This window comes from Oryctolagus cuniculus, chromosome X (assembly GCF_051225735.1).
Source record: "Oryctolagus cuniculus isolate XC-2025 breed Fujian yellow rabbit chromosome X, ASM5122573v1, whole genome shotgun sequence".
NCBI lineage: Eukaryota > Metazoa > Chordata > Mammalia > Lagomorpha > Leporidae > Oryctolagus > Oryctolagus cuniculus.
The window spans coordinates 106,006,581-106,033,379 of NC_142888.1; the positions used below are offsets into that span (position 1 = coordinate 106,006,581).

The 26,799-nt window shown below is 39.2% G+C and overlaps 1 protein-coding gene across 5 annotated transcripts in view; it reads right to left on the reverse strand.

Moving 5' to 3' along the window:
- The window catches only part of LOC149119716 (uncharacterized), a 367,358-nt gene that overhangs the window by 71,838 nt on the left and 268,721 nt on the right, over positions 1-26,799 (reverse strand). For 2 of the 5 annotated variants that reach the window (XM_089324685.1, XM_089324686.1), the window contains exon 6: positions 3,886-3,992. The exons of the other annotated variants lie outside the window; for them this stretch is intronic. The gene's annotated coding sequence lies outside the window, so the exon portion shown is untranslated. The remainder of the gene's footprint in view (positions 1-3,885; positions 3,993-26,799) is intronic. 5 annotated transcript variants of the gene reach the window in all.

Genomic DNA, 26,799 nt, shown 5'->3' on the forward strand with positions numbered 1-26,799 from the left:
ATATCAGATCAATGTTAAATGTTTTAAGGATAAATATTTTATACAGTTACTTATGTTATTAAAATAATTGTAAATATTTATGGGGTACAATGTGGTGGTTGATCTATGGAAACATGAGTACATAACAAAGTTAATTAACATATGAATAATCCCATAAATTTATCTTTTTTGTGATGAAATTTTGTTAAGAGTTTATTTTAGCAATTTTTAAATATAGAAGCAGGGAGAAAAGGTGGTTACCAGCATTAATGGGTTTTGCCATTATAGCCCATTACTTGCCCTAGTCCTCTCCCTGTGTCAAGGTTAAACACAAAGGAAATTCAATAATATTCAATTTGTACCTCTACTGTCAGTTGAACATTAGCTCCACATAACATAAGAACAATATTTGAACTTTACTACATTCTGCATTACAAGAAACTAAAGTGCAGTTAGCATTCTCATTTAACCAGCATACATGGGTTCACCTAAATTCAACATACAATACTTTCAAAACTAACACTATAAAAACCTTAATTCATATATTTACTTGTTGCAGTTTTTGTTGTAGGCATGTGGCGATTTGATATATGTGTATGCGATTGTGATGTGCCTTCATGTCTCTGTGTTATATGCTTATGCTTCTGTTTTTTCTTTCTTCTAAATCAAATTGGGAAACTTTTGAGATGAGAGATTGTACCATTATTAAAGTAAGACTCTTGCCATAAGTAACATGTATATACGTCCTCCCTATCAAACTCACCTCTCTTGATAAAAAAAAAAAAAAGGACCAATTTTCTTCCAACTCAGTTCTGAGCCTTACCCACAAATGTTGCTTGCCATCAGTCTGAATGACATGCGATTAAACAGATCATGGAGATTACTGATAGATGCTGAATATGTATCTCAGAGGCCTATGCCATACAACATCGGGCCCTAGATTTAGGATATCCACAATGAAGTCGTTTCTGAATGAGGTGCTTAAATAAATTACAGATGTTTCCCATCACAGCTAAATGGCCAATAACATACAGCAACAGAGAAGCACATCAAGACCATTACTGGTAGGGAAGGATTTTCATTTGGATTTTGGTTTTTAACATAAGCAAGCCTGGGCTAGAAGTCAAGAGACCACCAGGGTCCCTTCCCTGACTCTAACAATGACTTTTCTGTGCCTATGGCTAATTTATTTCATTTTTCTGGGTGTCAGATCTTCATCACTGTGAAATGACCAGATAAGACTCCACATTCTTCCCAAGGTATAGCAGTCAAACTCAAAATTAAATAAAAATTGTTACTTCCATCTCCGAACTCATACTAAAACTGGGTTCAGTATGGCCCAGATTAGTATGTGATTAGTTGCTGCTTTGGTCTTGAATATTTTCTTATACATCCATACTATATACCTGGGGCTGGCACTGTGGCAAAGTGAGCTAAGCTTCTGTCTGTGACAGAGCCTATATGCAAGCCAGTTCCAGTCCTGGCTGCTTCTCTTCTGGCCCAGCTCTCTATTATGGCCTGGAAAAACAATAGAAGATGGTCCAAGTGCTTGGGCCCCTGCAGCCGCATGGGAGATCTGGAGGAGTCTCCTGGTTCCAGCTTTGGATTGGCCCAGCTATAGCAGTTGCAGTCATTTGGAGAGTGACCCAGCGGGTGGAAGACCTTCTCTGTCTCTCCTTCTCTAACTCTACCCCTCAAATAAATAAAATCATTTTTTTTAAAAAAGAATCATGACTCATACATATATATTTTACTCCAAACTTAGGTCATGGCTGCTCAAATGAATACATGTTTTCAAAAAATCTGTGTTGATATTTATTGATCTGGAAAATGAGAAATCTGACTACTGATGTGACCTTACAGCTGTGATATTGAGATTAGCAAGGTAATGTACATTAACACTGGCATTGCTTTGTGCTTTCTAAATAAGAAATGGTGTAAGTCCAGAGTAAATGCACAGATCAGGATCAATTTTCCATTTCCTTCCAAACATTTCCAGCACTCAGCAAATATGAAGTAGCATGATAGGGTCTACTAGCACCTTTGAAAATCTATTTTTTCAAGAAGTTTGGCATTTCAATGTCTGGCCATAAAAGAATAGTTTAAAAGACTTTCTCAGATATCTAGCCCAGTAATAGCAGTCTCTGAGATCATTCCTGTGTTTAGGAGAAAAGAGGCTCCTGTGTGGTTTATATTGTGAGGGATTCCAGGGATACTCTCAGCCCCCAATCCTGTTCATCAGCTTCCTCCCTTACAGCTTTTTAAGTCATTGAGAGTCTCACCTAGGAGTGACCTCTGAGGTCAGAAGCAGCAAGACTTAGGGAGTTTGGATGATGGGAGAGAGGAGGGAGAAATGTGTGCAGGGCACTGAGGGTAAGAAAGCCCGGGAGCAGTAAAGGAGTACATAAGGAGAGAAGAGCTGCTCTTACGACATTTTAAAATAATTGTGCCAAGGCTAAAATCAAAGTAGGGAAAGTAAGTATGTCCTCCCCCTCTTCATGGAGGAACGACACTAAACCCTGCCTAGGCTTCATATCCGAGTCACGGCACCATTATGTCGCTCCCCGTCTTCGTGGAGGAACGACACAGGACCCTGCGCTGTTCTTTTGTCTGCTCGGCCCTCCCCGGGTTTGCTGCTGGTTCTTCCCGGGTTGGCTACTGACCCTTCCACCTCCGTGGAAGGGCGGTTCCCCCTGGCCACTTTCCCCACTTCCGCGGGGGAGCGGCACACCGCCGGCCGGCTCTCTCGGGGGCTGCTCAGGTGTTCCTTCAGATAGATGTTCCTCTTAGATGTTCCTGGTGCATGTTGTCTCTCTCCTCCTTTATAGTCCTCTTCCACCAATCCCAACTCTGCTACCCACATGCTGAGTACGCTGCTCTCCTCCAATCAGGAGCAGGATCAGCTCCTGGAGGTCATCACTCAAGTTGGCAAGAGGCAGCTGCGTAGAAGCTGTTTCCTCCTCTCCCAGCGCCATATTGTGGGAGAGCAGATGCATAGAATAAGTCTTAATTCCAGTAACTTAGTCTAGTCCGAGTTGCTCCCCACAAAGTAGAAGAGAAAACATACTTTTCTCTTCCAAAGCAAGCTGACAATTTAAATATGACTTATAAAGTTAATAATTGTTATTTTATTGCACCCTAGGCATATCACTTCATCATTCAGCCTTCAACTTCCTTATGGAATTCAACCACTTTTCACCATCTCTACTGCTATAACCTAAGTTCAAGCTACCTTCATCCCTTGTTTGGATATATTCAGCTTCCTGACAGGTTTCTTTGTTTCCACATTTGTCTCTTACATTCATTGCACAGCAGGTAGAGTGATCCTTTCAAAGCGTAAATCAGATATTATGACTCCCCTGCTTAAAACTCTCCAATGGCTTCCCATAGAAAATGAAATAAAATCCTAAATCTTTTTCATGGTCCCTTGCCTATCTCTGTGACTTTACATTTTATATTCCTCTTCTCCCTTTGAAATCCACCTGCACTGACCTTCATTTTCTCCTTTGACTTTGAGCTTATTCTTATCCCAGGACATTTGCACTACTCTCCTGCATGGGTTTTATCCCAGTTGTTTGTTTTAAGAAAAATACATTTGGTGGGGGTGTTGAGGTATAGCAGCCCTATATCCCATATCTGAGTGCTCATTCAAATCTAGTTACTCAACTTCCTACTAGTGCACACCCTGGGAGGCAACAGGTGGTGGCTCAAGTGCTTGAGTCCCTGCCACTCATGTGGAGATCAAAATGGAGCTCCTCGCTCCCGGTTTCTGCCTGGTCTAGGCCTAGCTGTTGTAAGCATTTGGGAAGCGAACCAGCAGATAGAAGTGTCCTGTGTGTATGTGTGTGTGTGTGAGAGAGAGAGAGACTCTGCTTTTCAAATAAATAAAGTGCTTTAAAAACTCACCCTTATATGTATCTTCACAAAGCAATCAACTATGAGAGAAGGGACCTTGTCAGTCTCGATCACCACTGTATCCTCAGCCTTGGTCATAGTTGAGACAAAATAATCACCTAAATAGATTTGTCAAAAGAATAAATCGATAAAGGGACTCAGCAAGTCCTCTACAGAAGTGCAAATAAGCATCCAAGAAGGCTCAGCTGAAATTAGCTAGACTGGCAATGTGGAATAAAGTCATCCTGGTTTACGGTTTTCCTAGAAACACACAGCACCTCAGAAGTTATTGATGAAGCTTCTTCCAGGGTTTTGATTAGCAAGGCAAAAACTTTGACAAATGATCAGGGGCTAGGGAATCTCAAGATGTCAGTAAGCATGTCATCAAAACAGTGCCCACAGAGTCTAGCAAATGTGGAGGCAAACCATAGGAGGAGGTAATAGGCTAGAATGGTGCCTAATTAAGGGTTTCAAGGTGATAATCGATCCAAAAAGAACAATCAGCATGAGCTAAAAGGTAGGGTGCCATGGAAACACAGAAGCCTATGGTTAGAGAAAAGGATCAGGGTTAGGATCAGGGATCTCGGTATGCTACAGCTGAGATGATAGGAAGATAGAATTGAAGAAATGAATTCAGGGACAGAAATCTTCAACTACTTAGCACTGTCTTCCTTAGCTACAAAATGTTTTCCCTCAGAACATTATGAGACCAATGGACCATCCAGCTTTAAAATGGACTTCCAACCTCTTCAGGTACAGTCTACATCATAATACAGAGCCTATCTGGAAAAGTCCCTGATAACATCTGATCACTGACTTTGAAGAATCCAGTCCATAATTAAGGATAAAAGAACTTATCTCTAGCATCTTTTCATCTGGTTTCTCTTTAGCTCTTAAGCTCTATAGTTAGTTCTAAGTGTTTCCTCTTCTGTGTCCAAAGGAATCCAACTTCGACCTAATGGAGCAGATAACTAATCTAATTGATAGTGAAATGAGACCAGTTTAAAACCTTCCCAATGGTAACTTGCATGAACATCTGCCCTTTCTTTCTTATCAATGAACAGAAAATAAGGTGACAATTTAAGGCCTTATCAGTGCCCAGGTTTGCTAGGCTTAAAGTCATCTCCAGCAGGCAACACTCCAGGATCGCCTGCTGTGCTATTGAATATTTACATGGAATTAGGATCTGTTGGCAGCACTGCCTTTTATTTAGATTAAATCTGGATTACAGGCCCTCTGACCGTACAAGATTATGAGGGCAATGAAATATCAGAGCAAAGAAAGTTATTCTAATCCACACGTATCTATTTGGCTATTGCCATGCCCTCCAAGGAGAAAGTATCCCTCTCAGGAGTATGAGGCCCTTAGGGATAGATTTCCCAGTGCATAATTTTTAGATCCATTAGGAATAACATGCACGATGGTTGCTAGGATACTACATATGAATCAGGAAAGAAAACATCACATAATGATAGGTGCAGAGGCAGGCACTGGCCTGTTTTGCAGACTACGTACTGGGCCGTTACTTATTAGCATCATGATTAGGATCGTTTCCAGCAGCTCCTGTCTATTTTCGTTCTAGAAGCTAGGACGTTACTGCATTTCAATTGGTAAAGAGTGTTTATAATTCATATTTTTCGAGTAGTAATTGAATTTGTGAAAGTTAAGCCTCATAATTGCTACTGAGGAATCTATTAATGAGTAAGAAGGAGGCTGGGGTGTGCGTGTGTGTGTGTTTTTTTTTTTCCTGACTATTAAATGGTAACTTCAATTTGGGAATGAAATCACCCTCCATTGATTTCCAGTGTATTCTGCCATCGTCCAGATAGCACTTTCAAAGAGTTCTGTAAATGAGATTTGTAGCTGAGGTAATTGCTGCTGCAAAAGCATGCAATAGAAGGCAAGCTTTCTAACTGTCACCTTCTTCCTGTTGTAACTTAACTACCTCCTTCCCAAATCAAAGTTGAGTAGCACAGAAGTCAAAGTTCTGTTTGATTTTGACCTTGCATCTCCTATTCTATAGGGAGGAAACACTGAAAACTATAGTTTGATCCCTGTCCCACTTTATGATGTTAGTTACCTAACCGGAAAACAAACAAAAATACACTTTTGAGCAAATGGCTTTCTTTAATGAGACACAGCTTGATTACTCTTAGATTTGGGATTTTCCCTTAAAACTAACAAAGTATCCTCTTTTTTGCAATTATTTTTTCAGTGTTGTTGCCCAAGAAAGGATAAGCAGCTCCTTCTAGATGCAGTTCCTTGGTGGAGAGGCACGGGGGAATGAGACTCAAAATCATATTTATAGATTGAGTGCCTTCATCTGGAGCCTGAATGATATTCATCAACAGTATACACCCACAACCTTGGCCAGTACTCGGAAAGCGGACCCTCCGCCCAACCATCAGCCCCTGTGTCTGAATGGTGGGGGACAACCCATTAGGAGAACATCATGCACTTGGGACAGACTTCACTCCACTAACAGCATTACAGTTAGATTACTGAGATCTAACTGGTACTGTGATGGGTCCATCCTCCATCTGTCTGCACTCACTTCTGACACATGATAACCTATCTGCCTTCCTCTCTATTTCCTACCTTTCACTGCAGTTTGAGATTTTTTTGAGAGAGGGGAGAGGAGCACATATTATTTATTTTTTCAGCTTCCTACATTCCCTATAGATGTTTGCACCTAGTAAGTGCTTAATTAGTGTTGGTTTAAATAGAATGGTTTTGCTATTCTAATAAATGTGAAGAATCAAGTAAGAGTATATGAGTCTGAAGCTCCTGTAGACAACAATTAGAATTTTGCCAGCTTTCAAATCCTTCCTGTTTTTTTATAAAACAGAAGGAGAATACAAAAAGTCTTTTTAAGATAAATCTTTACTTCTTCAAGGAAGATTCTAATGAAGATAAAAGAATGAATGGATCTTCGCTAAAGGCCTCTCATTTTCCAACACAGAATTCCATCCCATTTAGACCCTGTTGCTTGCTGTAACATAAGGCCCTGGCATTCCCTGTATCATGAATGATTTCCTATGAAATCTAGTCCCTCAGCAGTACAGTTACTCCTGGGGGTAGGCATCTGGTGTATGTGGCTATGTGTGGATGTGCGTAGATGTCTCCATGTGTGTGTCTCACTGACATCATGGACACAAAGTCAGATATGTCATGAGGCTCCACCACTATCAGGGGCAAGTGTCTGTTCCTTGTGCATTTCCCACAGCCACTGTGAGTAAAGGAGATATAAACCCACAATGGCTCCGAGTTGTTCTCTGACCAGTTGGAATCTGGATCTGTTTGTCCTGGACCCTAAGCCCTGGACATGAAGTGCAAAATCAACAACAGTAAAATTACTGGCCTCTTAGCATGAAGCAAGGCAATGGCACCAAACTGTATTAGTACTGTATTGAGTATGGGTTGTCCACAACATAAATAATAGATATTGTCTATAAAAATTCATGAATATATTTTCTTTTTCAAGATACATATAAAAAATAAGAATTTCCATTTTTACAAAAAAATGTTATGCCCAGGTCAAAATGTTTCTAAGTTTATCAACCATATTTAAATTTAATACACCCTTAATATCACGGCAAGAATCTCAGATTCAGTCTCTACATCAACACCTGTATGAAATAAGAGTTAATAGTGACTGCTATGCTAGCATTTATTTCTCATAGTTAAGCTATTAACATGCACATGTTATGGATAATGACCAAAGAAAACCCAATGTTTATACTAGGGTGCATCCATTTTATATTCATTACATCAGGCACAAGCATTTAGTTCAAGAACAGACTCTGCTACCAGCTGGTCTGAATTTGAATCTCGACTTTGCCACCTCCTACCAGATGGAGATTGTGCTGCAGTTTCCCCATTTTTCTTAAAGTGCCATGAAGGTTATATAATTAAATAATTTTGTGCAAAATGCTTGGAACCATAACTGGCACATAGTAAATCCCATATAAGTATTAATTTTCAATATTATTGGTGAATTGTTTGAACTGAGATGTGTGAGAATCAGAGAGCCACATCACTGGTAGAGATATTTGATGTGAGTTTGTGGACCCCGAGTGCCTATTGTATATACTTCAGCAAGTTTCGGTAAAGTTTAATTAGCTCATGTCTCAGAATAAAAATGTGTTACTTTCTGTTAGTCTGTCACATTTTGATGGTAGTTTCACAGTCTGAAATGGAATCTTTATCACTATGTTTGGGGTAGGGGAGGGCAACTTCAACACTCAATAATACACAAGAGTTTTCTCTGCTGCAAGATTTATTTTCAACTTTAGTCCTTTTCTGAATCTTGTTTCATAATATCCCTTTTCTCAGGAAAACATTCTTATTTTTAGAATTGTTATAAAATCGGCCGGCACCGCAGCTTACTTGGCTAATCCTCCGCCTGCGGCATCAGCACACCGGGTTCTAGTCCCAGTTGGGGCGCCGGGTACTAGTCCCAGTTGGTCCTCTTCCAGTCCAGCTCTCTGCTGTGGCCCGGGAGGGCAGTGGAGGATGGCCCAAGCGCTTGGGCCCTGCACCTGCATGGGAGACCAGGAGAAGTACCTGGCTCCTGGCTTCAGATCGGCACAGCGCGCCGGCCATTTGGGGGGTGAACCAATGGAAAAGGAAGACCTTTCTCTCTGTCTCTAATTCTGCCTGTCAAAAAAAGAATTGTTATAAAATCATTAGAACAAAATTAACTTCAATGTACTCTTTAAAATAAAATGGGAACCACATTGTGGCATAGCAGGCTAAGCCTCTACCTGTGGTGCCAGCATCCCATATAGGCACTGGTTCATATCCTGGTTGCTCCTCTTCCGATCCAGCTCTCTGCTGTGGCCTGGGAAAGCAGTGGAAGATGGCCCAAATGCTTGGGCCCCTACACCCATGTGGGAGATCCAGAAGAAGCTCTTGGCTCCTGGCTTTGGATCGGCCCAGTTTCAGCTGTTGTGGCCATTTGAGGAGTGAATCAGCAGTTGGAAGATTTATCTCTCTGTCTCTCCCTATCTCTGTCTGTAACTCTGCCTCTCAAATAAATAAATCTTTAAAAATAAATAAGAGAAAGGTTCTCTATTTTTTTTTATTGGAATGGTGGTTACATGGGTGTTTGCTTTGTGATAATTTATTGAGCTTCATATTCCTCTTCTGTGCATTGTTCTATATGCATTCTACTTCAAAATAAAAAGATTTGAAGGGAAAATAAAAGAAACAAAGCCATGTGTTTTCTTTGAGAAAGAAACACAATGGGGTCACAGGTTTTTAAATTCTCAAATTATGAATATTAGGACATTGATTCCAAAATATTCAGAATTCTGGTCTTACCCAATGACATAGCTCTAAATCTGTCACATAGAAGGCTCCACTTCAATGGAAAGGTAGTTGTTTCCATAATTTTAAAACTCAAAAAAATTGCTTTCAAATGGGTTAGCTAACTTCAAGAAACCAGTCTCAAGACAAGGCTCATAGAGAGGTACTCCATTTCAAGCTGTACCAGCAGAATTCAAGCTGGCACAGTCCAAAAAACTCTACATATTTCCCCTAGATGACCAGGTAAGGTGACCATGGGCTGAGCTGAGTACCTAGGACTAACACCATCTGGCTGGGGAGATTGTTGGTTTTGAATTCACATGGATTGCTCAAACCCCCTGCAATGATGACTTTGAAGTCCAATAAGATGGCTTGTAAATAGCAGATGATAGCTGGCATTTGCCTAGGATCCTTCCATGTAAATCCATTAAGAAATTCATTTAATACTTCAATAATTTTACCATCCTCTTTGATCATGTTTTTCATTTCATGCTGCAATGTTCTATCTTCTGCCTTGACTGATCTCTGACTTTTTATAGTTCTGAAAAACTATTTATTTGAATGATGCTGGCTGATTTGGAGGTAACTACAATATCCTTTCTTTCTTATCCTTTATTCACTTGTCTTGATGTCCTTGACTTCTGTTTTTGAGAAATAGGTTTGGGGCAATTCTGTGAGTCTGGTACTTTCATAGTTTGATTTTTCATATCATTTAGTATCTCCTGACACTCTCAGCATATAATTTCTACTTGTAATCAATGTTCCAAGTCATATAATTTTGTAAACATTTTGAGCAGCAACCATGCTTCATGAACAAAAAAAGAAATGGAATATAGACTGCATAAGTAAAATGATTTAAAAAATACAAAAACAATAACATCAGCAGTAATGGTAAAATAACCATCTTCAAAAATTCTCTCCTTTTCAAAAGCAAGGAGAGCACTGACAAAAATTATAAGAACAAAATTTTTCAGAATTCTGGAAATTAACCAAATTATAGTAATAATTGGATGAACTTTTACTTAAAAAAAAGGGTTGAACAGTATTAAGAGCATTAAGATTAGTAACATTTTAACTTTATTCCCATCCTCTTTCTACAAGAAAACTACCCTAAAAATCAACAGTAGCATTGCAGCCCCTGGAGCTGGTAGAAAGGCCCATTCCCAGAGAACTGTCATTATTTGACCTGTCCAGTGATTTCCTGGAAAATCCCACCTGCAAATCTCTATAATTCACCCCATTCAGCCATCACTTAATTCTAATAATCCTTTCCTAGAGGTGATTTGTTGAAAATTATTACTGGCAATTGTTCAGCATGGAAGCTACCTGAGGCAGTGGCTAACAGTTGAGCAAATGACAGGCTAACCAAAAAGCTTAAAAGGAAAAACTGGGGAATTAGATATCCATAGGAAACTTCAAAAAGTTTCTATATATATATCCAGAAAGCTCTAAAAGCCCATGCTCATGCATAATTCTATGTCCATGCCCATGATTCCAGACACACTCAAGAAAGATCTTAGAGGACTCTATGTCATCATCTCTTGCTGACCTTGAGGCTCTGCACAAGCAAGATGAGAATGATAAGGCTTAGTTATAGACTGGCTGAGGGTAGAAATGTGCCCCAACAGGCACGCAGAGCCACCCAGCAAACACTGGGAGTCTTACTAGTTCCACTCATTTACCTGACCAGTCAACTAACTGAGCAGAGTCTTTAGCAGCCACATAAAACAAAGAAAACAGACTTCACAGAACTTGTTCAGAAAGGTAGCTAAATGAACAACAAAACTCAGCAACAATAACAAATGATGGAATAAGAGAAGATCTGATTTCCAGAATTGCCATATTGTATTATTGAGAGTACAGAAACAAACTCCTACATATATATTCACTTTATTTTTGAAAAGGTACCTAGATAAATTCAGTGTGGGAAACAATCGTCTCTTCAACAAATGGTGCTGGTATAAACTAAATATTCACATGCAAAGGGATGAATTTGGATCCTTAACTATAAGAACTAATGCTATAAAACTTGAAGAAACAAAAAAATGAATAAAGTTTTGACCATAGGAAAACTGACTTCACAGAAATAAAAATATTTAATGCTTCAAGGGGTACCATCAAGAAACTGACAAGTCAACTCACAGTTTCATAAAATATTCACAAATCAAATATCTGATAAGGGATTTGTATCCAAAGCAAAGAATGCTTACAACTGCATAATAGAAGTATAAAAATGTCAAATGACATAAATATACTTTTCTTCTAAGTAGATATCACTATGACAAATAAGCACATAAAAAGAAACTTGGCATCAGTAAGCATTAAAGAAATGCAAGAACAAAGACTACACTAAGATACTACTTCACATGCACTAAGATGGCTATCATAAAAAACACAGATAATAACAAGTGTTGGTCAGTGTGTGAAGCAATTGGAACCCTCATGCACTGTAGGTGGGAATGTGAAATTATGAACCACTTTGAAAAAATTTAAGTTACTCCAAAAAATAAAAAAAAAAAAACAGAGTTACTCAATGATTCAGCAATTCTATTCCTAGTTACATACCCAAACGAATTAAAACATAGACCTACACAAAAACTTGTAAGCACATGTTCATAGCATTATTATTTGTAACAGTCCAAAATTGGAAATAACCCAAATGCTCATCAGGTGAGCATATGATAAACAAATTATAGTATATATATTCAATGGAATATTATTCAGCCATTCAAAAGAACACAGTAGTACTACCACATACTGCAACATGGATATATCTCAAAAACATTGTGGTAACTCAAAGAAGCTATCACAAAGGACCACATACTATGTAATTACATTTATACAAAATGTTCAGGAGCAAGAATTCGGCACGATGGTTAAGATATCATTTGCAATGACAGCATCCCATATGAGAGAGCCTGGGTTAGAGTCTTGACTGTTCTTCTGATTCCAGCTTCCTGCTGAGGTGCACCCTTGGAAGGCAGAAATTGATGGCTCAAGGAATAGGGTCCCTGCCACCAATGGGGAGTACTCCTGGCTTCAGCCTGGCACTGTCCTGGCCATTGTGGGCATTTTGGAAACAACTGGATAGGAGAATCATTCTATTCTCTCTCATTTTCTTGTTTCTTCTCTCTCTCTCTCCCTTCCTCCCTCCCTCCCTCTCCCCCACATCCCTCATAAAATGAAATAAAAAAAACTTACACAAAAAGAAATGCTCAGAAAGAAAATATATGGAGACAGATAGTAGATAAATGGTTGACAAAGACTGAGGAGACAGGTGGGGTAGAATAGAGAGAAAATGCTAATTTGTATGGAGTTTCTTGTTTGGCTGATGAAAATACCCTTAAATTAGGTTATGGTGCGGTTGCACAGCTCTGTGAATTACTAAAAGTGATTGAATTTAAATTTTAAATGGGTAAATTTATGGTATGTGAATTATATCTTAATGTAGCTGCTTAAAAATATATTGACTAAGCAGCCTATAATTTACTAAATGCATAATCAACAAAGACGAGGCAAAATGAGACTACAGGATTTTAGGTAGCATTATTCATATCCGTATATGAGGGAGCTTCAAGAAGTTCATGGAAAACAGAATTAAAGTAGAATTTTTTAAAAAGTTTATTTTTGGTACAAAGCATTTTGAAATATACATACAGTTTTTGTCATAATATTCATGTCCATGAACTTTTGGAAGACCCTTAGATGTCTGGTTTTAACGTTTTCATTAATCATTAATAACCAATATGATATAACATCAAAGAGACATGGAGTCACAGCATTGATTTAATTGTGTGGTACAGGCAGGGTTATGACTTAAATGTATCTACAGAAACCTTTTCATGCAGTTATTAGAAGTTTAAAATTCTTTCATTAAATTGGCATATATTTGGGTTAGGCTCAGCTCTCTCCAAAGAGAGACTTTTTAATGTAAGGACTTTATTTGAAACAGTTACTTTTAGCTCAGTAAACTTTAACTTATTAGTGTAAAAATCCCAAAACTCATTACAGCAAGATCCTGTTCTATTCTCAGTTCTGGCAATGCTATACCTCATTGGCTAATTCATGTCACTTTTTACCTCTAAATGAAAGTTCATCTTGATGGCCTTTAAAGTCACAAGTCCTTCCAGCTCTAATACTTGTATTTATTGATTCATTACTCAACATCTATTGATTAAAAGCTATGTTCCAGATGATGTGTTATATTCTGGAGATAGCATGATTAGAGAAAGAGCTGGCTCTCATGGAGTTTACTTTGTAGTAACATGCTGCAAAAGAGATGAAATGCAGTAATTGTTTGGGGAGTGACTGAGGGCTACTCTACTTTGGGGGAATGGGGTGTCAGAGAAAGCTACTCCAGTCTAAGGAGATAACATGTGGCTGAGATCTAACTGATGAGGAGCCAGCCGTGTGGAAAATTTGGAGGAAGAGCAAAGTTTATCACTGTCAGAGGATACAGCAAATTGTAAAGACCCTAAAGTAGGAAGAAACCTGGAGGGAATCAAGTGGGAAAAGAAGGCCCATGTGACTGGCGTGTGATGTGCAAGGGGAAGAATGGGACTAGAAGACATTGGAATACTCATTAGAAGCCAGATCATGCAGTGTCCTTAAGTCACAGATGCTTAAGAATATTATGTAAGTTATAAGGAAAAACTATTAACAGGTTATAAAAGGGGTATGGTTAGAAACGTGTTGTATTAAAAAAAAAACATTTGGGCAATGGAGTGAGAAATGGATTTTAGGAAGAAAAGGGTAGAAGAGGGACATCAAATGTGGAGACTACTACCTGCAATACACCCGATTTTTTAGATATTATTTGCTAATATGATAATCAAAGCTAGTTAATATCACTTTCTAAAGAGTAATTCTTCTGGCCGGCACTGGGGCACAGTGGGTTAACACTCTGGCCTGAAGCACTGGCATCCCATATGGGTGCCAGTTCTAGTCCCAGCTGCTCCTTTTCTGATCCAGCTCTCTGCTATGGCCTGGGAAAGCAGTGGAAGATGGTCCAAGTCCTTGGGCCCCTGCACCCGTGTGGGAGACCCTGAAGAAGCTCCTGGCTCCTGGCTTCTGATTGGCGCAGCTCTGACCATTGCAGTCAATTGGAGAGTGAACCATCTGATGGAAGACCTCTCTCTCTATCTCTCTACTTCTCTACTTCTCTCTCTACTTCTCTCTCTCTCTCTGCCTCTCCTCTCTGCATAACTCTGACTTTCAAATAAATAAATTTAAAAAAAGAGTAATTCTTCAGGAAGCTGTATGTAATTAATATGAATCCAGTAGATTGGACACACAGTAAAACTGCATCCCATATGAAAAGAAAAATAGTTTTATCATGTACTTTATAAAGGACTTTATGTCAGTCAATTGCACTTTTAGAACGTGTGTATAAAGCTAAACTTTAGTTAGAAACACAAAGTCAGAACTTGATTATGATAAACAGTTTTCTTTTTCTAAAATAGTTTTAAATCTTAGATTTGGGAACAAAAGAATCAGCAGTCAGTGATACAATTTATCAGTCATTTAGTAATATATTAACATTCCTGACAAAAGACTGGAGCCCTTGTGGTGTTTATTGCTTCAATAAACATGCAATTAGGTTAGGGAGAAAAGATCAGCCCAGCTGGCATCTATATAGCCATACTAGTTTTCAATCGTCATTAGCCAGAATTTCACCTGCTGTCAAAAGTCTTCCACGGATAAATTTCAATTATCTGGAAGATTCACTTTTATGGAATAACTTAGATTCCAAGAATGCTTTACAATCTTACCTTGATAGTAAGCAAAAAAAAGGCAGAAAAAAAAGCATTGACAATTAAAATATCAACTAACAACACCAGGTATAATTTATCTCCACAAAAAGAAAAATATAATAGTTCTTATTTTGTTTACATCACTCAATGTGGGGTGAGAGAAAAATCCCAAAAACAGTAGAAGGGACCCTGCCAAGACTACCCCACAGCAGCCAAGCAACATGCTGTAAGTATCTACTTCAAAAAGAGGAGCTACTACTATTAACAAGACCAAAGTTAACCCTCATGACTTTCTAGTCATTCCACATTTTAAAATGGAGGATTTTAGCTAAAAAAAAAAAAAAAGATCAAACTACCAGGGAAACGATACTGAGACAAGTTACCTCTTTCCTGATAATTGTGTAAGATAGCTCAGAGGAAAAAATTCCAAAAAGGCTGTTGTACACAAAGCTTAAACTTGGTGTTCACCAGGAGTCAAAAGGTCCACTGAATTTCAATCAGAACTTCAAAGAATGAGACAGCATGTTTGCATATATACAAAGGGCAACAAAACAGCATGTTGCCTTTGAGAACAGTGCTACTAAATGGATGTTTAGGTTGGACTAGTGCCAAGAATTCTATTTGTGAGACTTAAGATCACTGTCAATACGTGTCTGACAAAAAAAAAGATAGTTATGCATAGATTGTAAATTATTTTGCACCCAAATAAATTTTTTTTGATAGGCAGAGTGGACAGAGACAGAGAGAAAGGTCTTCCTTTTCCGTTGGTTCACCCTACCAATGGCCGCTGCGGCCAGCATGCTGCGCTGATCTGAAGCCAGGAGCCAGGTGCTTCTCCTGGGCCATCCTCCACTGCACTCCCGGGCCAAAGCAGAGAGCTGGACTGGAAGAGGAACAACAGAATCTGGTGCCCTGGCTGGGACTAGAACCTGGGGTGCCAGTGCCGCAGGTGGAGGATTAGCCTATTAAGCCGTGGCGCCGGCCAACACCCAAATAAATTTTTAGATAATCCCATTTTCCACGAAATTGTTTGAAGTCCACTTGTATTTGCAAAGTTTCCAGCTTTTGATTACTATCCATAGTACTTCTGTGAACAATCTAGACTGTAGATTTTGATAAACATATTCACATTCTTGTTGATATACACCTAGCAGTGTCATAGCTATGATTGTACCAATTAACACTAATTCCAGTAGTGTAGATATATTTTAGTTACTCCACATCTTCCCCCACACCCAGTATTACTAGTTTTTCCCCCTTAGTCATTATATTATATATGACCTTCAATAAATAGGAAGTGATTGGGGCGAGCACTCTGGCATAGAAGGTTAAGCCTCTGCCTGCAATACTGGCACCCCATATGGGTGCCAGTTTAAATCCTGGCTGCTCCACTTCCAATCCAGCTCCAATTCAGCTCCCTGCTAATGCTCTTGGTAAAGCAGTGGAAGATGGGCCGAGTACTTGGACCCCAGCAACTACATGGGAGACTCAGAAGAAGCTCCTGGCTCCTGGCTTTGTTAGACCTGGCCCAGCCAGCGATTGCAGCTATTTGGGGAGTGAACCAGCATGTGAAAGATATTCATTCATCCCCCACCCCCACCGCCTTTCAAATAAATAACTCTTTTAAAAAAATAGGAAGTGATCACAAATATGTGGGATATATCCAGAATGTCATAAGAGAACAGGAAGAGAAATTTAATAGCACATAATGGTAGTAGTTACAGACAAGTAAAACTATTTTATGTTTGTACCCTCATTGAATTCACACTGTTTACTAAATCGGTTACATTCCTCTAGGTGTTGGTCTCCTGCCTATGCTGATTATGTTGAGAAAGCAGAAAACATACAGTGCCCCTTGGCGACTTAAACAAGGGCCTGACAAACATTAGGCGCTCAGATAATATTTGGTAAATGAACAAGTAAATGTTTAAATACCCCCCACTATGACAGACTCACTATATCCTCAGGCTGGAGAAAGCAAAATATGGAAGTACTTCATGGAGCAAAACAGCCTTAAAAGATATAGGAAGGAAAGAAAAAAGGACATAAAAGTGACAAGATGAAAATGAGAGATACAGAAAGGGGAAAATAGAGTTAGGCCTGAGAGAGTTTACCGAAGTGTCTGCATTTAAGCATGGTATACAGATCCCTACTGAGAGAGAAAGAGATTGAGTGTCTACAAATTACTAAAAATCTTCGTGGAAGAAGAGAAGGAATCAAGGAAGAGAATAAGAACAACACCCTAGACAATGCATTCAAAGTAGCCAGCCCCATGAGATTATCTGCTTGAAATATGCATGGTTTTAAGCCAAGCCCAAATTTCAGCCAAAGCTTGGGTTCCAATTCCCAATAGGATTCAAACTAAAGATTTTCCAGAGTGTCAATTTGTTAAGTCAACAACAGGAGTCACTGTGCACTTACTCCTCATGTAGGATCTCTGTCCTTAATGTGCTGTACATTGTGATTTAATGCTATAACTAGTACTCAAACAGTATTTTTCACTTTGTGTTTCTATGTGGGTGCAAACTGTTGAAATCTTTATTTAATATATGCTAAACTGATCTTCTGTATATAAAGAGAATTGAAAATGAATCTTGATGTGAATGGAAGGGGAGAGGGAGCGGGAAAGGGGAGGGTTGCGGGTGGGAGGGACGTTATGGAGGGGGAAGCCATTGTAATCCATAAGCTGTACTTTGGAAATTTATATTCATTAAATAAAAGTTAAAAAAAAAAAGATTTTCCAGTTTCATTTGTTACAGAACCATTTGTCATTTTCCCTTTAAGTCAACAGTTGAAAGCCACAGTGTCATAGGCCCACCCAATCTAAGCCAGCCTGAGTGATGTCAGCAAGCAGAGTTTGGCACTGACCTTTTCATATTCGGTATTTGACTGCCTGGCCCATCAGTGGGTTTCATGTCTTTCTGTTTACAACTTCACTAAACTGTAAAGAGGGGACCGTCAGTCAAAATACCAAGCTCTGAAAGGTCACAGCAGACAGCTTACTATTTGCCAATGATTTTTAATCATTCACTCTGCAATACACCCGAGACTCCATGGTTAATTCCATTTGTTATTGACAGAAAGAATTTCACCTAGCTCTCATTTCCAGGGTTTAACAGAAACCAAAGAGGAGTATAAAAGAATCCTACCACATTGTGGGGTTGGGAGAAGATTCCATTTAGCAGGTTTTTCTTCAATATGTTTTATATGCCTGGCAACATGTTAATTTTTAAAGAACACAAAAGACGCAAAAATCATATCCTTTACTTTGCAAAGTTTGGGGAAGTATAAAGACAAGGCATACCCATATAGCCCAAGTGTTCTCAAGCCCTTCCTCATCTATGGATATTAAATGAAGTCATCAAAGCACACTGAATAGATTACATAAAATCTAATATTGCTTTAGAGTGGAGTGCTATGAGTCCTTTCATTCATTGTTGTGGGTACTTGTCCTGTATATTGTAGGCCTCTTAGCAGCAGTAATTGCTAGTAGCACCTGCCTCAGTTATGACAACTAAAAAGGGTTTCAGATATTTTCAAATGTCCTCTGAGGGACAAAATCACCCTTGCTTGACAGCCACTGCTCCAAAAATGCAATAGATTAATGTTTGTTGACATTAGTGATGAAAAGTAGAAGACGCACAAGACTCGTATACAAATGAAACAATAACCTCTATCTTCTGTACCTTATATTTTTCACCAATCATATTATATATATGCATATATATGTAATTATTATTATAAATGTGCATTATTTATTAGAAAGCCTAGACTAGTGACTCTCAACCCTGGCTACCCATTATAATTACTAGAGAAGCTGTAGAAAGATCTCTTCAAGTATGTCCTGGGCTCTGATATTCTTTTAAAATTCCCCCGATAATCCTATTATACTCAGCCATGGCTGGTAACTACCCAGAGACATTGTTGAAACACAGATAGCCACAACCTCAGCTCCAGTGTTTGGAATCCAGTAGGTCTGGGACAAGGCTAGATAACTTGTATTGCTAACAAGTTCTCAGATGATACCTGTGGTGCTGACCCAGTTCTAGAAACACAGTCCTAGAAGGAAGCATCCCAAATAACTGAGAGTACTCATGTCCTCTCAAAAGAACTTTGTAGACTAGAGGAAAGGGGACAGTTCTAACTTTTAATCTTATATGTCTCTGTATTATTTAAATATTTTTGACAGATACACATTGCTTTTATAATAGTTTTTAAATTTCCAATGTTAAAGAACACATTGCCAATATGTAAAGCCTCCATTATAGGCCTCCCTTCCAAACTGTCTCTATCCTTTCACCAAAGATATTTGCTAACCTAAATATTTTACACTCATTCTATGGCTTTTAAAAAGTAGTTTTATGACCTATTTCCATACCCCTAAACAATAGAATATTTTGGTTTTGTTTATTTTTAAATATTTTAAGTTGGAATATTACTAGTTGTATTTATAGCATGGTACTTTTTAGTAAATTCAATGCTTTTTGAAAGCTCACCTATGTTAACCTGTACTTATGGTTTACTCATTCTCAAGCATTGAATAACATTCTACAATGTACTTATATGCATCATTTATATATATATATATACACCCACACATATATACATACATGTTATTTCTCGTGTTCTCCCTTTACAAACACTGTGATGAACATTCATGTATGTGGGGAGCAACCGGACTAGACTGAGTTACTGGAATTAAGACTTATTCTATGCATCTGCTCTCCCACAATATGGCGCTGGGAGAGAAGTAAACAGCTTCCGCACAGCTGCCTCCAGTTCAACCAATTAACTGTAGGACTTGCTCCTGATTGGAGAGCAGCGTACTCGGCGTGTGGGCAGCCGAGTTGGGATTGGCGGAGGAGGACTATAAAGGAGGAGAGAGACGGCATGCACCAGGAACATCTAAGGGGAACATCTATGGGGAACATCTAAGGGAACCCGTGCAGCCCCCGAGAGAACCGGCCGGCGGTGTGCCGCTCCCCTGCGGAAGCGGGGAATGCAGCCAGGGGGAACCGCCCTTCCACGGAGGTGGAAGGGATAGTAGCCAACCCGGGAAGAACCAGCAGCAAACCCGGGGAGGGCCGAGCAGACGAAAGAACAGCGCAGGGTCCTGTGTCGTTCCTCCACGAAGAGGGGGAGCGACAATGTACATGCACAAGTTTGTCTTCATTGGGTTTAGAGGTTGTACCAATTCACACTCCCTACAGCAGAAGACAGTTCCCATTACACTATATTCTTAACACTTGACATTGACATATTTTTGTTTTTTTTCCCCATTTGATTTTATTTATGGTTTTAAAATGATATCTCTTTGTGGTTTTCATTTGTAGCCCCATGATGCAAACTAGTTTTCAAAGTAGCTAATTTTATACTTCAAATGTCTTCACTATCGGTGGCACAAATATTTAAGGTCTCTGAGAAACTCCTTGAGGCATCCTTCGCATACACCCATAAGTGGGAAGGAATGAATCCTGAATTTGTGGACCAAAGGTTTAATGAATTCAATTACATAAAAAATGCTTCTTACTATAGATCTGCATTTGAGTAATTAAATGTGTTTCACATTAACTTTGATTCTCACAAAAAGTATGTTTTCTTATCCCGACCTTACAGAGAACATGGAAGCTCTGACTTTAACAAACCTTCCCCAGTCACACCACTAGCTCTTGACAAAGCTAAGGTCACACAATAACAGAAAAAGCTAAAAGCAACCTTAAAATTTACCTCTCCCGACACTTAAATTTCTAGTGGAAAAAAAAAAAGTAGAAAATGGAGAAGCAACTCATTCAAGGTCATGTGGCCAGCATGTAGTTGAGCTGAACATAGAATGAATATCCAGTCTTTTTTTCAGTGTGTGCCACTGATCCTCTGGTTCAGGATGAGAACCCCTGATAACAGGGTAAGGGAACAGATGAATAGTTTTTAAGAAAAAGAAGTTAGCCAGCAGTGATCAGGCCAAGACAACCATGACTTTGGGGGCTTTTGGCAATACTGAGGGCCATCTCAATGCTCCCATCCACACTTGGAGCAACCAGCCCCCAGGATTGTCCCAGGCCAGATTGGTCAGTGCAGAATAATGCGTGCTAATGAGACAGTCTCCAGCTATAGAATAATCTGCCAGCCACCTTGACATGGGCTTCCAGAAGTCATTGTTTAAAGCAGGTGCTATTGCACTGACTGAGAATACCTAAGTCAGATTATCATGCTCTTAATTAGCCGTGCATGATGGCAATCAATTAAGGGTGGCATAAAAGCCAATAGAAATAATGCAACTCTCATTAGGGATTTCTCATTTGTTATATGAGTGTGTCTACTGGGTGAGTTCCCATTAAAGCAAACTGGGGCCTATTATTTAAGTCATTTCAGGAGAGTACTGGGTTATCTTTCCCTTTGACATTTATTGTACCTGGCATAAAGGTTAAAAACAATTATGTTCACTTGGAATATTTATTATCTTATGAGACTCAAGCAGGGCCATTATGTTTGTTTTCCTCTCCTTATCAAAGCTGGTCAAGGCAAGACTTTTTAATGAGCTTGAGCTAAATATTAAGGAAATTCTTCCTTCCCTGCACTCAGAGAGATAAACCTGGAAATAAACCTGGAAATAGTGATACTCTGTAAAAGCCATAGCTCTGTGACTTGTCATTTATCATTTGTACACTGCTGCTGCTGTACATGCTTTAGACCAGTTTCCATTGTCTAGAAGAGTTATATCAGCATCCCCAGGAAAACACAATGATATTAGTGGAAAAACGCCGGATTGGGAATTACAGAGGCCAGGTTTCAAGACTCTGCTCTTTCACCAACTTCCTGAATGACTTTGGACAGCTCCATCCTTCCAGCTACTCAGGCTGAACACACTGATTCCTTTCTTTCTCTTATATCAAATATCCAAATCTTCAGAAAATCATGTTAGCTACAGCTTCAAAACAAATGTGAAATGTAATGACTGCTTACTTCTTCCACTGCTATCAAGGCAGTCCCGGGCAACATCATCACAAGGCTCATGAGTATCACAGAATCCTAACTGGTCTTCTGCTTTCACCCTCATTCCCCTCAACAGTCTATTATCAACACTAAAGCTAGAGAAATCCTTTAAAAGCACTGAATCAGGTCATATCACTTCTCTGTCAAAGTCTACAGTTCTCCTTTTCACTCACAGTCTTCACAATGGATTTACAAGCCATATGGCATCTGGCACACCATTACCGCACTTCCCTCCCCATCATTCACTTCAAACCAACTAGCCTTCTTGCTATTCCTAGAACATGCCTGCCTCACACTGCTTTGCTTAAACATTTCACCCTGTTTGCAAATATCTTCCCCCCAATATCTCCAAGGTTCACCCTCATTTTCTTCAAGTGTTTTCTCAAAGCTCAGCTTCTCAGTGCAAAGTCTTCTCATCATCCTCTTGGAGGCTTCTGTTCTCCCTTTACCCCACATTCCTGATTCTCATTTAACACATGGCTTTTTGTTAGACTTTTTCCATGCACTATCAGTTGTTAACATCAGTATAATGTTAGTATAATATTAACATGATTTGTCTAATATTTAAAAATCTGTTTTGTCCACTGACATACCTCAAGTACCTTTAACAATGCCCAGCAGAGTAGGCATTCAAAAAAATGGTTTCATAATTTAATAGAAATTGTCTGATGTAGGCTCCAATTTCCCCATAGGTATAATGATGTCACTGGGCTAATCCAAAGATCAGCAAATTTTTTTTCTATAAAATGTCACTACTTTTGGACCTGTGGTTTCTTCCAACTACCCAATTTGTCCAATGTGGCATAAAAGCAGCCATAAACAATACCTAAATGAATGGTCATCATTATATTTCAATTAAACTTTATTCATGAAAACAATGAGCTAGATTTGGCCCCTAGGTCATAGTTGCTCCATCCTGGAATTACATATTTAGAAGATCATTTGGTTCTGATATTCTATGGCCCTAGGTTACAAAGGAACCATTGTTGGGGGGTATTTTCATATTTCTCATGTCATCCCACATAAGAACTACTAATTCTATTAAATTTTTTATTTATTTGAAAGGCAGTTATACTGAGAGAGAGAGAGAGAGAGAGAGAGAGAGAGAGAGACAGAGAGTTCGATCTTTATCTACCATCTGCCAATTCACTCCCCAGATAGCCACAATAGCTGGGGTGGGGCCAAGCAAAAGCCAAGAGCCAAGAGCTTCCCCTGATCTTCAATGTGGGTGCAGGCACTCAAATACTTTGGGACATCCTCTGCTGATTTTCCCAGGCACATTAGCAGGGAGCTGGATCTGAAGTAGAGTAGCCAGGACTCAAACCAGTGCCCATATGGGATGCAGGCTCTACAGGCAGAGGCTTAACCTTCTATCCCACAGTGCTGGCCCTATCTATTCTACTTGTGCTTAGATCTCAATAGGCCTGCAGAGTAAGAGCAGGTCAAGCAACTTGCCAGGATTTCAGACCGCTGATAGTGTTCAGATACTGAATAGTGTTTTGTGTGCTTAACTCACAATCTTCTTTCTCAAAGATAAAGCATAGTAGCAGGTTCATAATGGTTTCCTTCATAACAAGTCACTTGCTAGAAGAGAATCAAGGAAATATTTTCAGTAGACAGAGTATTTGAATAGCAGAAAATGTACTCTTGCCCAGAAAGAGGTCTTGTCTTTGACCTTGGTTTCCAGGAATTTCTCTCTATACCCTCAAAATGTCTTTGCTTACCTAAGAGCCTTTGCCAATGGACTGTCTGACAATATCATTTATGACAGGAGCTTTGTAGCATCTACTCTATCTTAAGAGAATCTAGAGACTACAGGTTAGCTACACATTATCAGCTCTACCTCTGCAGGGCATGGAAACTATGGGAAGTCACCCATGGGTGTCTAATAAAATCTCTGGACATCAAAGCAGGTGCCTTTCCTAGGTTGGCCATACTCTGTGTATACTGTCACAAATTGATACCAGTAAAATAATTCTGTTCATGAATCTATGAGGAAGGACAACAAAAAACCGCACATTTGCCACTTTGCTCGACTGTCTCATGCGGCTCTTCTCTTGGATGATTTTAATCTTATAATCTGTACCCTTTCATGTAATAACTCACACTCATGAATATCAGAACTTTCAGTAAGTTATGTGAGTCCTTCTGGCAAACCATTGAGCATCAGGATGGTTTTGGGAAACTCTCAAACTTGCAGTGGGTGCCAGAAGTAAAGGCACTCTTATGGCCCATTCTTCCTTGAGATCTGCAGTACCCTAGTCTCCTAGATCAAGAAAAGGAAAAGATTTACTTTAGCTTCCCCTGCTCTCTTACTCTCATACTAAATTCCAAGTTTTCTTAATGTTGGCCTTTGATTCTGTGGTCCTCTAGACCATACCGAAGGTAGACACCAAAAATGCCATGAAGCCTTAAATAGATTCCAAAGAGAAGACTATACACCTGAGTCCAGTCATCGAAAGGTCCTTGTATTCAGATCAAAACACAGATATGCACAGACTACAAAAGGTTGTCACCAAAAGGGGTCTTGGGGATATTCATTCCAGACATTATATCAAAGAAGCAGGTTTAGCCAAAGTCAGACCTAGACGGACTGACTCAGTCACTCCCTAACTTCCCCCCACCTTTCATCCTAGCCTCGCACTTTCTCCCTATTTTTCTTATAGTCAATTATGCCATTTAAAGTATCACATTAATGAGACCAAACTCAATTGTTTATCCATCTCAACCATTGCAAAAATATTTGAAATATCAATGGGGAAACAGTTGAGTAGAATATGGTATATACATAATTGAATATTATTAAGCCAATAAGTGATATTTATGGCCATTTAATCACATAGAAGTGATTCTAACTTACTATAGATACAGTGCAATTATATGCTTATATACATCTATATGATGTAAATAAAAATGAACAAAATACATAGAATATTAATGACAACTACCTCTCTGGGATTATGAATTATTTCTTTAGTTATATTTTCTGTATGTTTCAAATTTCTAACATGTGACACTTTTAAAACATTATTTGTTTGAAAGGCAGACTGACAGAGAGGGAGAGGAGAGAAAGATTTTCCATACACTGGTTCACTCCCCAAATGGCTGCAAGGACCAGGACTGGACGAGACCGAAGCCAGGAGCCAGGAACTTCTCCCAGGTCTCCTTCATGGGTGCAAGGGGTCCAGGATTTGAGCCATATTCTGCTGCTTTCTTAGGAACATTAGCAGGGAGCTGGATTGAAAGCAGAGCATCCAAGACTCCAATTGACACTCCCATATTGTTTGCTGGTGTCACAACTGGTGACTTAACACACTGCACTGCCAGGGAGGCCCTTGTGGCACTTTGAGACAAAAATGTAACTTTATAAAGTAGAAAGTCTAAGGACAATTACAGGAAGAGAACACTGCTCAAAGTTAGACTATTCCCTGCAGAAGATGCAGCTCTCTCCCAGCTGATACACATTGGTCAGCCATGTGTGTATGCATTTTATTGTCAGGAGTTATCCCTTTCCTTCACTGCTGGATCACTACGAGCTGTCACAGAGCCCAGTACACAGATCAGCACTTCCTTAGTGAATAGCTTGCTAAATTGCAGTCACAGTGAAAAGGAATGGCAACTTTGTTTACAAAGGACAATACAACAGTACTTCAAAAAGTTCATGGAAAATGGATTTAAAAGATGTTTCTTTGGGTGCAAAAAACTTCGGAAATCCATAGTTTTTTCATAATATGCATTCTCCAATGAACTTTTTAAAGTCCTCTGTACAAAATTTTTTTTCTTTCATCTACAATGATACTTCTCCCTAAGCCTCCCTACTATTGTAGTGCTTGAATAGATTGGAGATGACTACATGTCAATCTATATGGTAAGAAATGTTACAGCACAGAAGAGAAATATAGTGCTTTGTATCACACAACCAAACTCTCTTCTATTAAAAGCACAGTATCTTTCGAGACTTTCCAGTTACTTTCTCTCCCATTACCCAATTAACACTGTGTTAAACACCATTCCTGTAACAGCTTTAACCTTACTCACTGCCCTGTGGCTTTCAAATCCTTTCCACTTACATAACTGTCAGCTCATATTGCTGTATTTCTTAGAACTACTCAAGTAGAACAGAATTGTTTGTTGCTGGGGTGCCAATTCTCAACATTTCCTACAACCCCTTGTGGATTCTGGTCCAGACAGTGACCTCACACTTATACACAGTGTTGCTAGTTTGCAAGGTCCTCTGCTATCCAAAGAGGTCTCTTGTTTACCTCCCAGACTACTACTCAGCCTTTTGACCTAAATAGGCACCTTGTTCTTATGGGCTCGTGAATAATTTTGAGAAACTTTCTAACAAATTCTTGGCCCTTATTAGTTCTCTCTCCTCTAGAGAAAAGGCAAGCTGTACAAGGACTGTTTTTGTAGCTTTCCTGAAAGTTTCTGGCAGTACTCTTGGGATACAACGAAATGGCTGGTTAATCACTCAACTTGCCATGAATGGCCACTGTGTGAAAAGTCAATTTTAGGTACTTTACAGGGGACACAGAGAAAATAGAAGATAGAAAGCTCGTTTGTCCTGGCCTCTGAGAATCTGACAGTGTATTTGTTGTCCACACACAGAAATACAAGAAAAAGGCTGACTGTCCCTCTCAAAGAACTAGCTGCATAATGCTTTTGTAATCAGTGCCACAGGAAATACATAGATTGATCATTTCTAACACTGTTCTTCTTCACATCGTTTTACAGGTGCAGCTGCCAGTCTGTCAAACATGTTCCAGACCTGTACCAGGGCTATGCAGATGAAAGAACAGAACGGAGAACAAGTTTACTAACTCTGACTTGAACAGTTCTCAAGTATCTTTGTGAAGAAAAAGCATTACCT